Source organism: Sinocyclocheilus anshuiensis, unplaced genomic scaffold, assembly GCF_001515605.1.
Source record: "Sinocyclocheilus anshuiensis isolate Anshui unplaced genomic scaffold, SAMN03320099.WGS_v1.1 scaffold544, whole genome shotgun sequence".
NCBI lineage: Eukaryota > Metazoa > Chordata > Actinopteri > Cypriniformes > Cyprinidae > Sinocyclocheilus > Sinocyclocheilus anshuiensis.
The window spans coordinates 1,812,491-1,828,226 of record NW_015555763.1 but is presented as its reverse complement, the minus strand read 5'-3'; the positions used below and the strand labels follow the sequence as shown (position 1 = coordinate 1,828,226).

Genomic DNA, 15,736 nt, shown 5'->3' with positions numbered 1-15,736 from the left:
TATATATATATATATATAGGAAACTGATATATTTTTTCAGGATTTTTTGATATGTTCAAAAGAACATAATTTATTTGAAAAATAACATTTTAACATTATAAATGTTTTTACTATCACTTTGGATCAATAAAGGTAAAGTAGACATATAATTTCTTGAAAAACAAAATCTTGACCCCAGACGTGCAAAAATTGCTAACTTTAATAGAAAATGTATAAAAGTCTGATTAAATCTATTTTTTAAAGCACTATTTTGTGCCATATATGTGGAAAGTATCTGTTACCCAGCACTACTAAGCTCATTTAACTGTTGGGTCTGTTCTTATGTGCAATCTTACGAAGCTCTACATTCACCCTCATTACTATCTTATAATTATGAATCTCTCCCAGGCTCTGCACCATAATTTGATGTTTAAACCGTATTTTCAAGTGTAAATGCTCGAAACACTATGTGAAGCCCCAGTGCAAGACAATCTCATAACCTTTTACAAAGTACGATCTGTGACGTTGTACTCTCTCACATAAATTACAGTAACGTGAAATATTTCCTAATATTAATACTCAAGTGCTCCAGTCTTACTTTATTTACTGATAATTTTTTGGTTTTGTGACCACAGTTTGTGATTCATTTTCCCTGATTAACATAGAATAGTACTATAAATGTAGTCTTACCTGGAGCGTGTTGACACATAGTGGTTCATCTATGCGATCTCACACTGCAGAGAAAAGAAAACAAAAGAAAGTAAGTAAAAAATGAGAAAGAAACTTCAGCATCCTCCCTTTGGCTCTTCAGAACTGATGGACAAAGCAAAAGAAAAAAAAAATGAAGGGCTACTGTATGAGTCATAATGATCTGTATAACAGAGCAGCCCCCTCAACATTACGATAAGACCTTCAGTGGAAAAACTCTCTTTCCCAAACTGTTCCTGTGTTTGTGTGTGTCAGAGATCATACATCACACAGTATCACTATGAGTCCTTTTCCGGTACACACACTCCTCCATTCAACCACAGTGATTAGTCCGGACCATAACCCTCCCTAACTAGACAGAAAAACCAAAAAAAAAACAATAATGTGTGTTTAAGTTGTTTGGTGTTCGCCTGGGACAGGCTAATTATCTGACTATTTGAAAGCCACAGTGAGTAAAACACACATTTCTGCTGAAACTTGGTCACAGTGCATATTAGGATGTGATGTGAGAGCACTATACTGAGAGACGACTAGTTAGTGAGCATTCCTTTCTAATTTTACACATACCAGTTTAAAAATCATTATCTGTTGTCCTGTCTGTACTTCTGGCTATTTCTATGGTTGGAGAACAGTATTGTTGTTCTTTTGGTTTATATCTTTTCATGTTTTTGGAAACTACACTGGACTTTTCCCAGGACAAGTTCTTCTTTCCCTCAGAAATCTCATGGGTCGTATCCTGTCTTCATATTAAATTAGATCTAAATTGTGTAACATCTTCCAATATCAATACAAGGTTAAGAGAGGCCTGTAATTTAATTTTAAAACCTAAAGGATGATTGTCAGCTTAATTCATTTAATTCAGTTTTATAAAGTTTACATGGCATAACATTTTATGAAAATATTCAACTAAATAATGAGAGATAAAGGAAAGGCAAGAGAAATTTAGCATTACATCACTTGCTCACCAGTGGATCCTCTGCAGTTAATGAGAGAATGAGAGCATCACAATAATCCACAAGTAATCCGCATGACTCCAGTCCATGAATTTAATGTGTTATGAAGTGAAAAGCTGTGTGTTTGTAAGAAACAAATCCATCACTAAGGCATTTTAACTTTAATCCATCACTTCTGGCCAAAATACCAGTCCATAATCTATAATAATGCTTCCTCAAGTGTCCATTACCTGTTGTCCGCTCACATAAAAATCCACCAACATATTTGTTTTGAGCTGTTTTGGACTGTTTTCGGGTGTAAACAGTGTTTGTGCATATTTCTCTCCTGTTTCAGAAGAGACAACTTTTTCACTGGAGAAAGCAGTATTATGGATAGATGGCTCATATTAGCCAGTAGACGTTATGAGTTTGAGTTTGAAGATAAAAATGTCTTAATGATGAGTTTGTTTCTTACAAACGGGCAGCTTTTCACTTCACAAGACATTAACTAATGGACTGGAGTCGTGTGGATTGTTGTGATGTTTTTATCAGCTATTTGGACTCTCATTCTGACGGCACCCATCCAATGCAGAGGATCCATTGGTGAGCAAGTGATGTAATGCTACATTTCTCCAAATCTGTTCTGATGAAGAAGAAAACTCATCTTAGATGGCCTGAGGGTAAGTGCATCATTTTTTCTTAGAAAATGTAGATTTTTGGGTGAACTATTTCTTTAAATATTATTAAATTGAATTAGGTATGACTGAAATTGAGTCTCTTAGACTATGATCTATTCTTTGACAGAAGGGTTTGGCTTAACAATTCTCAGATTCAAACAATTCAGTGTAAATATTAAAGTCATTGAAAATTATATCAAGAAAACTCTGAATCCAGGTCTCCTCGTTATCTGTTTTAATGCCTAAATACATTCATCAGAAAATCATTTTTATGAAGCTTAGTCACCATGCCCATTTATTATATTCTTGAATGAATTGCACTACTATGTTTTTCTAGAATTGTCCATTCAAATACTTGGAGAGAGTTTTCACCATTGTCCTCCAGATGTAACCACCGTTATGTGCCGGCATCAAGAGAGGAAAGCGGCTGCGCATTTTTGGCATGGCTTTATTGAAGCCAGCAGCCTGTAGTATTTCAGGGCCTTGACCAATGGAGCCTGGCTTTAATCAGACACCGAGCCAAACTAAGCCCAAACCTGAGCTTCAAAGCTGGCATGAGCCAATACTCTTTCATTTGACTTCACAAATAGATGTCGCGCAAACGAGTAGCTCTAAAATTATGTTGTTCCTCATTGAATAAGTTAAGCAGTGCGGCTGTTCTCCCGTTTCAGCTGCATAGTCACAAATAACTAACTTATTTGACTTTTCCAGGCTCTAATCATTTTATCAGGAATCCTAGCACCTGTTTCTCATCTATAACATGATATTTAAGTTGAGACAATAATGGGTGCACAACTGCTGTCATTAGTATTCACAGCCAGGGTTATAATGAGTCAATGTCAACTAGACCTCCCACAAGCATGCCAACCAGCCTGCTGCACAGCAGTGTTGACCAAGCAGGTCACTTTTAGCTGGCCAGGCATTTTCCTGTGCCATCCGTGTCAGTTCCTCAAGAACAAACAGGTGGAGCGGAAAACAGGTGCATTTCGCACGTGTTTTTCAGTTCCTTTACTCTTAAATGAATAGTTCACCCAAAAATTAAAATTCTGGTATCATTTACCCTTTTCTAAGGAAAAAATATATTTTTAAGAATGTTTCATCATTCTCATATTTTAGACCCCACTGACTTTCATTAATTAACAATTTTTTCAAAATACTGTACTAAACATTACTATAATAATCGGTTAAAAAATGTTGACTGCTAAAAAAATTTACTTCCTAAGAGAGTTTCCTTTCAAACATTTCTTCCAAGCGTCAGAATAAACAGAAACAGACCACATCTTGTGGGAAAAACATTACATAAACTTTTTGTCAGAGGATTGGGGTACAAACTGCAAGACCATTTAAATCCATAAAAATATCAGAAGGAGTCTCTTATGGTCCATATGAAGTGGCCTTATAAAAACATGTCCTCTCACTGGGTCTGTTTATCATGAACTCATGAGATCCAGTTGAGAAATCTCTCGTCTAGAGTTGGTTGTAACCACAAACCACTCAATCTCCTCATACCTCATAAAGGAAGATTAGGAGAGATGGCATATGAATGCCCAAAACGTCTATGTCTGATCACATAATTCCACACACGTATTTGACTCTGCCTAATAATTCACATCACTTAATCTACTATGAGCCTGCATGGTTTATAGACTTAACTGAAGTGCACTTTCACAAAAACACCGTCATTTAAAAAGAACAGAATGAGAAGCTTTTTTTAAAAAACATTTTTCAGTAACTAAGCTGTATGGTCTTTATCTGCTACACCAAGAATAAACAAGTTCTGTTCTATTATGATTTTTATTAAATGTGTTCAATCTTTAACAGGAAAAATATTTATTTTCAATTTCAGTCTCACAGAAATGTGAATGTGTATGTGTGTGTGTGTGTGTGTGTGTGTGTGTGTGTGTGTGTGTGTGTGTGCGTGCGTGCACATTTGAATATATATTGTGTATAATTTATTTAATGGAAAATATGTATTTCCAATCTGTTAAAACATTAATATTAAAATAACACAATTTCATGTTTTTTATTAAATCATATTTCATATTAAATATTTTATATTGTTCACTTTATACATATATAAATTGGTAAGCTCCATAATTTACTAGATTTATTAACTGTAAAAATTAAAAATAATAACTTAAGTTTTAAGTAATCTTTTTTTTTTATGTAATTTAAAATAATATTTTATAAATAAATGTTCTGTGATATTTTAAGATTTATTGGATGGACATTGTCATTCTAAAGAGCACTTGATTAGTATTTTGGTTCTTTTACTGAAAGAAAGATTGTACATTTTATATATAAAAGCATTGGTCAACTTTCAGAAGTACACTAGCATATCCAAAGCAAAAATCCACGTAACAAATGTCCAATTTCAATTTTATAGGGTCTTTTAGAGATAAAAGATCTTGAAAAACTTTGCTGAAAAATACCAGAACCCAAAACAGTATTAAATCAGTGAGTATTTCATGTTAGGGCCTGAGATCTTAAATTCGGCCATGATTTATTTCACTCTCATTTCCTGCTCCACACCGTTTCACCCTCACTATAATCACAAAACATGACTTTGGGCAGATTCATTTGCCAGCCTTAATGCTACACTTCCTGTTTTTCCCCCCTTTTTTCTTTCTCTCTCATTTTTTTCTTCTCTAATATTAGGTTTCAGAATGCAAGGCCAGTCTTAGCTCTCTCCAACTCAGCCTCTGTTAGCTCAGTGAAGCAGAACAGTGGAGCTGGAGGACCTAAATGTACTTAACCCCACACAGATGGGAAACTAAAGCTTTTCCATACCTCAGCTGCCTAGAAAAGAAGAGAGACAGACAGAATGTTACTATTATTTAACGTCACTATAGCCGTTTTCTTTTCAGAACAGTTTTTATAACATCATGTTTAACTGTTTATTGTCAAGATGAGAGATTTAGTTTGAAAAACAGAGGGCTGTTGAAGGATGTTGCACTTTTGTACTGATTTAGCACCAGTTTCTTTGACCCATAACCACTATGAGAGAAAAGTGGGTGCTTAGGAGTGCCATGTTTAACATGCTGCTGGTTTTTGCTGTAACAGCAAGAAAAACATGATGAGTTCATTTAGGGCTGGCTTCCTGGAAACAGAATGAAGCTTTTGACTAAAGCGGGTTTTTTTTAGTAGAATCACCTCTTTTTTTGAGCACTTTAGTGGAGATCTATGTTCAAACTGGCCCCAAGGGATGTCAGTGTGTGTGTTCTGTGTTTGTACGGCTCTGTGTACCTTGGCTGTAAGTGACTGGCACAGCATTCCCAGTTGAATCCTATCCTCAATTGAACGTTTCTTTAAATTTGGGGTTATGGGTAATTATTCTTGAAATGATTTTTTTTTCTATTGAGCCATCATGTGAAAAAAGGAAGAAAAAAAACATTTAAAAGAGTAATAGTGAAGCTTAACTTAAAAAAAAAAATTAATACTCACACTAAAGTACGGAGCCTTGATGTGGGAGAAAAAAATATATCGTGGCCTCGAATTAAGAATTCATTCCCATGACTTAATTAATTTTCTCATTTTAGTTAAATAATCACCACGGATTAAGAATTTGTTCTCTTGTTTACATTTACTTTTCTTCATTATACTAATTAGTTACAATCATTTTATTAAATCATGGCCACACTGTAGTAATTTGTTTCATTTTATTAAATCGTGGCCACATTATACTAATTAGTTTCCATCATTTTAGTAAATTGCAGCCAAGTTGTACTAATTTATTCCCTCGCTTTAGTAAATCGTGGCTACGTTGTACTAATTAGTTTCCATCGTTTTATTAAATCGTGGCCACATTGTACTAATTTACTCCCTTGTTTTAGTAAATCGTGGCCATGTTGTACTAATTAGTTAAAATAGTTTTATTAAATCGTGGCCATGAATTAAGAATTTGTCCTACAATTTATAGGAAATGCCATTTAGTAAATCGTGGCTAAGGTGTACTAATTAATTCCTTCGTTTTAATAAAATCAAAATGAGGGAATGAATTAGTACAACGTGGCTACGGTTTACTAAAAAGAGGGAACAAATTAATAAATCGTGGGATGAATTCTTAATTAGTGGCCATGATAAATATATTTTTGTCCGCGTGCCATGTGCAGGGCTCTATACTAAAGTAAAAATGTATACCTTGTAAGGTTCATGCCATTCCACCGTCCTTCACAAAAGTCCTGTCTCTCAGACCTAGCTTCACCACGTACGCAAACCGGAGGCTAGATTATGCTCTTACTGACAGATCACATGAACACACATCAAAGCGCATGCACACACATTCAGAGCAGACCCCACAGGATAAACAAACAAGCATTCAGCCAGTCCTCTTGCCATCGTAGCACACATGGTACACAGTATCATCTTTGATCAGGTACCTGAGAGGCCTATTTGACGATTTTGAAGAACACTTGATCATTTATTTCATTTGCAATTTTATTTCCATCTTAGAAAGTATCATGCACTACGCATTTGTGTTAGTTGCTTCCCAAAAAGTATTGGTTAACCTTCAAGAGAACCCCAACAAATTAAAACAGCTGGCTGAAGTCACTTGTTACACTGCGTGTAAATTAATCTCAGGTCTGAAAGAAAAGGAAGCCATTGTGTAGTAGCAATAGTACGTCGCCTCTGCTGGAGGCGACGTACACCTGGCTTAGAATTAAACAGTTAGCTTCTCCATAATTATAGGTCAAAGAGTCAGCTCTGTTAACATCAGACATTAACTGATCTGCAGTATAGTTGATGCCACAAAGAAAGAAACTGCTGTGTGGATAGATGCGAAGTATTACCATATGATTGCAAGATCAGGTTTGAACAGAAACTACGATCAGTTTCTAATGCAGATTAGACTTCCTGGCTGCCAAAGAACTATTAAAAGCATTTTGAGTCTTATTATGCCGAACTTGTTCACCACACAAGCTCATGAAAGGCATGGGTTAGTGTCTATAAAATTTAAATTCTTTTATTTACTCACATGTATGTCTTCCAAACCCATATGAATTTCTTTCTTCCATTGAAAACACAATTATGTGAAGTTTTGAACTAATTTAACTACTACAATTAATGAGGTCTGAAGCTATCAAATAGCTATAGTAATATAGCGTACTGACTTCACACAAGATCCAAACCACAAGTCCCATCAAAAGCAAATAAAACCCATTACAATCAGTGAAGCTGTCTGAAGTCTATGTGACAGTGCGTTGAGTTGTCAACCGTAAATAGATGTCTTGTTCTATTTCTGAGGTAATTCCAAAAACATGTTCAAATGTTTGCTTTGATGGGTCCAGTGTAGCTGTTTTTGGTGCAGTAGATATGGTGCACCTCCGGTCAATACATTCTTACGTTTTAATTTCACACAGAATGTGCTTTTGTGTTTAAATTTGCAAGACACTGGGCAGTGGAATGGAAAAAAAAAATGCAAGGTCCGGAGACGCATTTTTAAAAAGTTTAGTTTGTCTAACGCATATCTAGTCCATGTTTGCATAATAAACAATGGAAGGTAGTGCAGTGGAATGCAAAAACGCATTCTGTGTGAACGGCTTTTTTATTGTCATAGAGTAAGACTTTTCATTTGAAAATGGTAAACATTGCAGTTTTGAGGCAGGCTTGTTTTAAAATGATGTAAACCTTAAAACAGACAACACAAAGGCCCGTTGTTTTAGTTTGTTCCTTGTGTTTTTCTTTTTAACCATAGCCACTTGTTCTTGTTTTCTTTTTAATTGCTTAACAGCAGCCCATTGGCAGAGCAGCTGTATGCTGAATCATGAACGTGTGCGATAGGCCGGCCATAGTGTGGCACAAAAGACATATCTCATACAAACATAGGCAAAACCTTGAGTTTAATGGCACAGGGGCTCATAAAATACCACATGCTCCCTGTCAGAGTCCTGTGTATTATTGAGCTTGATTCATACTGACAGAAGGCTTTTTTCCACTTTGTTGAATTACATTATAACAGTGCATAGTGACTTCAACCAGCCAAACCAACAGGGAAAAGATGAAAATAAGTTTGGAGTACAACAACAACAACAAAAAACATGAAATAGGGAGCGTAATGAACAACAACAGACTCCTTAAAAGATTTCAGAAAATATTTAAAAACGTGCTGATGATAAAATGTTATTCATTGTGACTGCTTTTCAAGTATATACAAATGCTTTTTGTCCTTTATGGATCTTGACAGGCCCTAGTTACTGTATGTTTTCAATGTATAGAAAAGAGCAGCTAGAACATTCTTCTACATCTCTCCTTTTGTGTTTCCACAGGTGAACGAAAGTCATACAGGTCTGGAACAACATGACCATTCAGTTTGAAGTCACTGGCCACTACACTTATTTAAACTCAGACCTGTTTGAATCCCGTGTGTCCAGATTGTTTCACTGAACAATGCCGCCCAGTATGTGTTCAGGCCCACTGGCCCCACGGTTACTGCTCTAGGAGCGGGAACCGGGACAGGAGCTGACACAAAGCAGCTGTCTGAGATCACTAGAGTGGCAGGAAGTCCTGCCAACATCTGGTCCTTCTATTAAGAGACCCTCGAGAATCAGAGCAGGCGACAGCAGGCAGACTCTAAAGGTGAGTGAATGTATTGTTTCTAGTCATGAGGTATGTGGCCACAAGGACATCACACTCTAACAATCGGCTGGGTAGCTATTACCTAATAGTTCAATTATGGTTTAGACATTAAGGTCTTTGTGTATTTGAGGATAGAGGTATAAAATAGGAGGAATGACTTCCTCTCCACAGACTCCGGCGACCAGCACAGAAAAGCTCCTGTTAGTGTTGCCATTAGATAAGAATATAATGCTAAACATCCTGATTGAGGTATCTGGGCCTGCAATTGTGTGTGCTTACAAGTTGAGCAATTTCTGTCTAATTACTAATAAAAAACATCAACGCTTTACAATAAGTTTCAGCATGTTAACTTCGAATTTTAAGAGTAATAACAGTTTAATCTAGTTTAACATTATTTTTTGTATATACTAATACATTTTTAACATTTCAAGTTGTATAAATTAACATTGACTAATGTATTTTGAACAATCATGAATTAACAATTAACAGTATTATTTTTGTACATGATCCTTGATTAATGAGTGATGCTTATTGTTAATGCATTATACCTTATGCTATAACTAAAGGTACTGAGCTGAACTTTATTGTAAAGTGTTAATCAAAAACCCACAAAAAATACCCTAAACTTGCTTTAATTACGTAAGTAATTCTACAAAGTGTCTACAAACAGCCATAATCAACATTTAGGTTTTGTTTCAGTCCTCAGTGGGTGTCTGGTTGTGCTTGAGGGATGATGTTGACCCTGTTTGGCCCTCCCGAGCAGGGAAAGACATCAATCTAATGTGAAGTGTTAAAGGAAGTCCTGCCAGCGTGCTGTTGTTCAAACAGAGTCCAGAACCCCTGAGAGTCATTCAGCAGCTTTTATTTAACACAGAGAGCAAAGGTGTTCCCTTTCAACACTCTCAAAAAGCCTCCACCTGAGACTGATGAACTGACTTTCATCCAAAATCTCATCTGCAGTTATGGCAGTGCGCACTGTGCAATTACATCTTCTTTAAATCATATTCCTAGTGAGCTCTCAACCACATTATGAAAAATTAATACTGTAGACTGCTAGATATACTGTATATCATGTCTGTATATATGGCCACAGACAGGGGAAAAGCAGTCAAATGCATTGAATTGTATTGAGGAGAACCTTACAGATATTCATATTACAGTTGTAGTCAATACACAATTGACATTCCACTTTTGAAAAGTGAAATATTAAAAACTTTAAAGCAACAGAGCAGTAAAGCACATATAAAGCAGTCTTTCATACAATATAATATAATATAATAGTTTAATATATTGAATATAATTGTATTTTAATTATATATTATATAATTTGAAATTATAATACATATTTATTTAATGAGTGCAACTCATTTCATTTAGTTTATTTAGTAACTAATGATACAAAATCAGAGCAACAGCACAGCAACATATAGTTCCACTCCAACTCACCCAAAGTATTTTGTCCTTTCTCTTGTCCAAGTACACACATCTGAGCTGAAGCCGTAAAAGACTGTTTTACTTGAGTATTCCACTGTTTGTGAGTGAGCTGTCTGTGTAAGTGAGATTGCATACAAGTCCAAAAAACTCAAAGAAGGAAGGAAGAAAATGGAAAGGTAAATTGTCCTAGAGAGTCTGTTTGCCTATTCAAAACAGTTCAAAAAAGTCACTGGAGGTAGAAGGTGATCATAACGCCATGTGCAGATGCATACTGGAGCTGTGCTTCTCTTTATAACCCATGTCAGGAGGACGCTGTGCCCTGGAAGCTGGAATGTGACACAGAGAAGGCAGGAGGCAGAAATATTCACCACATTGACGGGTCAGAATGGAACTCTGGAGAGCAGTGAATATGAAAGAAAGGGAAAGAGGGAGGTCTGTGAGATTGAGAGAGAGATAGAGAGCGAGAGAGAGAGAAAGAGAGGGAGGGAGTCTGGAAAAGAAGGAGGGGGATGGTTGGACGACTAGTAGAGAACACGACATGACATGAGAATTTCATTCAGTCTGGACTTGGAATTTGCCTGTTAACTTTTGCTGGGAATTCTGTCCCGAGGCTCTCTGGAAAAAAGCATTTTTGTACTCGTATGTGGGTCCATGTGTACAGGAGTGAAATTCATAAAAATAAAAATAAAAATCATGTTCATTAAAATGCATGACCATCAAACAGCCATGAAAAATACAGAGTTGCCACAGAATACATTAGTTCACATAAGCCACAATTAATAATGTATGAATTTCTTTGCAAAATGTATCAAAATATCAAACAAAGTAGCATTTATTTTGAAGAAGAACAGCACAAGCTCACTTTTAAAGCAAGTTTGTTAGGTTTTAATAACAAAACAATAGATACACTGTTCAAAATTCGAAGTATTCTGACACGTTATGGTTTTCAAATGTTAGTGGATCATGTTCATAATTAATGTGATAAACTGCATCTGTGGTTGCCTGTAGGACATCTTAGTGAACCATTCAAATGTAAAAAAAAATTAAGACTCTTAATTAGCAGTTTTGAATTAAGTTGATCAAAAGTGACAGTAACAACATTTATAATGTTACAAAGATTTTCTGTTTCAAATAAATGCTGTTCTTTTGAACTTTCTATTAATCAAAGAATCCTGAAAAATAATATATCACCGTTTCCACAGAAATATTCAACAATATTTTCAACATTGATAATAAGAAATATGTCTTTAAATCAGCATTTTAGAATGATTTCTGAAGACTGGAATGATGGCTGCTGAAAATTCTGCCATTACTGGAATAAATTAAGTTGTAATGTTAATACTATTACTATTTTTACTGTATTTTTTTATCAGCCTTGGTGTGTATAAGATAATTCTTCCTAAAACATTAAAACATTTTACTGACCCATATTGAGTAAATGTGACTTTAAGACCAGAAAAATAGCACCAAAAATTGAAGTTAGTTCTGAGAAAAAGTCTAGCATCATTTCTTTGCAGATGCCACTTGATATGGTGTTATTAAATGCAATGAAATTCATACATTAATATTATTTAAATGTGGAATACATTTCCAAATGCTTTTGGCTTGTATTTAACAAAAAAAAAGAAGAAGCTTTAGTTTAAAGGGGTCATATGATGTTGCTAAAAAGAACATTATTTTGTGTATTTGGTGTAATGAAATGTGTTTATGCGGTTTAAGGTTCAAAAAACACATTATTTTCCACATACTGTACATTATTGTTTCTCCTCTATGCCCCGCCTTTCTGAAACGCGTCGATTTTTACAAAGCTCATCGGTCTGAAAAGCGAGGTGTGCTCTGATTGGCCAGCTATCCAGTGCGATGTGATTGGCCGAATACCTCAAGCGTGTGACGGAAATGTTAAGCCCCTTACCATACTGTGATGCCCTGTCCGGACGGTGCGACGAGACATAAACATTAAAACCCATTATAAATGAACGAAACACACAGCGCCTTCACGACATGGCGGCAGCAACAATACTACAGCGAGAATAAAAGTTACGCCTTCTTTCTTTGCGTGAACATTTGGGCGGCGTTATGCAAATCTTCCCACATCGTGACGTAGACATGTGGGGGCGTATTAGAACGAGCCGTTTTAGGAGGGTGTGGTTGACTCTTAAATTTTATAAAGAATATCTCTTTGGATTTGAGACTTTAGTCTTTGCAACTTTACAGATCTTCTTTATGCACCAAGAGCTTGTAACACTACAAAGAGAAAGGAAAAATTGAAATCGCATCATATGACCCCTTTAATGCTAAAGTTTAATGCTTTTAAACCAGGGCTGCCCAAACTCGGTCCTGGAGGGCCGGTGTCCTGCAGAGTTTAGCTCCAACTTGCCTCAACACACCTGCCTTTAAGTTTCTAGTATGCCTAGTAAGAGCTTGATTAGCTGGTTCAGGTGTGTTTAATTGGGGTTGGAGCTAAACTCTTCAGGACACCGGCCCTCCAGGACTGAGTTTGGACAGCCCTGCTTTAAACCCACGTTTGTCCATATAAATAATGAGCATTCCCATGACCTTTGAGCACACACACTAAGCTGAGTTTGTTGCTTTTATAGACCATAAAAGCTTTAGATAGTCTTTGACCTGTCTCCTCCCCCAATGTGACCATCTTCCTTTCATCTGATAGGAACCACTATAGCTGTCTGTCTGTGATTGAGACCTGAGCTTTTGATCACTCAGCCTGATCTTCTAACAACTCCACCACCACCATCCATGAAATGATCAAAGTGGGTTTGCACAATTATAAATGTGACAAGAAGGGAACTATGGTTAAAATCAAGCAAAATCACTAATGAACAGTGTCTGAAACGTGATCTGAAGCAATGCTGAGATAAGGAGAGTGACAAAGTGTTTAAAATGTGCTTTTATTTTGATTCTAAACAACAAAGTGCCACATGCTGAAAAACATAAGAACCTTGTAGTTGCAATAGTTTTTTTCCATATTGCATGAGAGCGCATGATCAAAGAGTAGCCGAGTGTTGACATATCTCAAGTGAAATGTCTATTGATAACCTGACTAGCTAATGGCTGGTAATAAATCGATTCAAGTAGAGACAACCAGCTATAAACAAACAATGGAAAACAATGAGCTCTGTACATTGTTATCTTGCCCATCTTCTATTTTCAATTCCCAACAGGTTGAAAAACACTGCCACAAACCAGTTAAACTTAATGGGGCCGTCATGATTGAGAAAACCTCTTTTCCCAGAGAAGGTAATTAAGCATTTAATGGGCATGTTAATAGTTCACCAACAGCACATGAGACCACGTGAGTGAATAAAAGCAGAGAGACAGAGCCGTGGTCTGCCAGATGAGATCCACAGATTCTGAAGGCACATTATGTAGCAGATTGCAGAGCTGCTGAAGTCCAAACTCACTCATGGAGATGATTTGATTAGCGTGATTGTTCAAAAGCTTTACGTAACGCTGGAGCATCTCCGGGAAAAAATAATGAGGAAATTTTTGCCTGGCTAAAGATTAAATCTATAGCAAAAACCATATTGGCAATGCACATAAAGTGAAAATATATACGAAAAAAAAATCAATGCATTCAACTAAACTATGTAAAAATGCCTTTAGGGTTTAACCCAGTAAAAACATTGAAGCATTGTGACTTACCAGCTTTGCGATTCAAAATGAACTTTCCTATGGATATAAGCATACACCGCTTCCTTAACTACACCCCATCCCCCTGTTGTGTTCCTGCTGAAACAACGGGCATAAGGGTCTGCTGAAACAGCACAATTCAGCATCAGTCATTGAGCTGCCCCATGTGCTGGTCTTTACTGCCCTGCTGCCCAGAGTCAACAAACCAGGGCCGATGGGGTGTGCCTGCATTTGACACAGAGCTTCTGATGAGTCAGCACTGAAAAAATCACAATATGAAACTGTATTAAAAACATTAATACATTGCATCCACAATTAGAAGGACATTCGTCAGTGTTCAGTTCAAGTGTGTGGTTTATAGCATTATATAGGATTATTTTTATTCTTCTGTGCATTCAACGTAAAAATCAACGTAACACCTATCAAGAAGAAACAAAGCAACATCGGCGTCCGATTCCAGACCTTCTCCTGCTCCTGTATTTCTCTCCACTGCTGGAAAGCTGCTCCAATATTTACGCGGGTCCTACCTCTTGACTGATTGTAACCCTTCTTTTTAATGTTTTGTCCCTCTGAAATTTTCCTCTGTTTTTTTTAACTGCCATCTCTCGCTAGTTGATCTGCTAATATCCGTGCACTCACTGAGCGCTCTCTTCTCCATATCATTAGTAGACATGCCACTTACTGCTGATTGGCAGTGTTTGTGTTTTGGGACTCGGTCCGACACTGTGGTCAAAAGCGTTTTTCAAATATTGCTTAGTGCACCTTTAATACATAAATCCTCACAATTGTTTTACCGTACTAGGAAATGGAACACCCATAATAAAACTTTGGAATGTGACAGCATTTAAAAATGTTTTGTGTGTAATATAGAACTCTGTATCCATTTAATATGCTAGATTATATGTTCTAGATTTCTAAAAGAAACAAAAATATAAATACATAAAAAAAATACATGCAAAAATACAATTATTCTTCTTCTACCATCATTAGGTAAAACTTTACAATAAGGTTCCATTTGAGAATTTTAGTTACGGTAACTACATAACATGAACTAACAATGAAAAATACTTCTAGAGCATTTCTCAATTTAAGTTAATTATATCATTTTCTAATACATTATTAAAATCAAACGTTGAATATCTGCTTATATTATTTAATAGACCTGAACTAACATGAACTATGAATGAACAGTTGTATTTTTATTAACTAACTTTAACTAATAATGAACAATACATTTGTTACAGAATATATTAATCTTTGTTAATGTTAAATTGTAACGGAGCCGACGAGACGAGAGACGTGCGGATCCATCTGCAAAGCTTTTATTTAAAGGCGTGGTCATAAAACAGGCAAGGTTCAGACAATGGCAAACAGGTATATGAGGGCAAGACGAAGAGTAATCCAAAACGGGCGTGAGTCAGTCGGCAGCAAACGTTATACAGAGGGCTTGACAAGAGGGGAAATCCAATAACACGAGCAATAGTCCAGGCAGGAGCAAACAGAGTCCGAACGGTGAGACAAAAGGGCAATCCGAGAAACACAGGCAGGAATCAGAACACGAGAAAACAGGCAAGGCAAGGCAAGACTAAGACTAAACAATGAAAACTAGAAATGGCTCCATAGAGTAGCTATCGCTAGGTGAGTGATAGGCGCTAAACAATACTCGGCCGTGAATGGTTGTTTGAGTGAGTGTTATATAGTGAATGTGTGATTGGTTACAGCTGTGTGCAATCAGTGCTGTGTGCAATCAGTGCAATGGATGATGGGATATGTAGTCCGGGA

The 15,736-nt window shown here is 36.4% G+C and overlaps 1 protein-coding gene and 1 long non-coding RNA gene across 3 annotated transcripts in view; one reads left to right on the top strand and one right to left on the bottom strand.

Annotated features, from left to right (window-relative positions):
* Positions 1–10,615, bottom strand: part of LOC107674117 (protein eva-1 homolog A) — a 14,719-nt gene extending 4,104 nt beyond the window's left edge. Inside the window, exons 1-2 of the mRNA XM_016468010.1 lie at positions 10,319–10,615; positions 670–713 (exon numbers count right to left, since the gene is read on the bottom strand). The gene's annotated coding sequence lies outside the window, so the exon portion shown is untranslated. The remainder of the gene's footprint in view (positions 1–669; positions 714–10,318) is intronic.
* Positions 1–10,674, top strand: part of LOC107674118 (uncharacterized) — a 14,852-nt gene extending 4,178 nt beyond the window's left edge. For both annotated transcript variants that reach the window (XR_001632480.1, XR_001632479.1), the window contains exons 2-3: positions 8,563–8,872; positions 10,612–10,674. This is a non-coding gene — a long non-coding RNA (uncharacterized LOC107674118). The remainder of the gene's footprint in view (positions 1–8,562; positions 8,873–10,611) is intronic.
* The last annotated feature ends 5,062 nt before the right edge of the window (positions 10,675–15,736 follow it).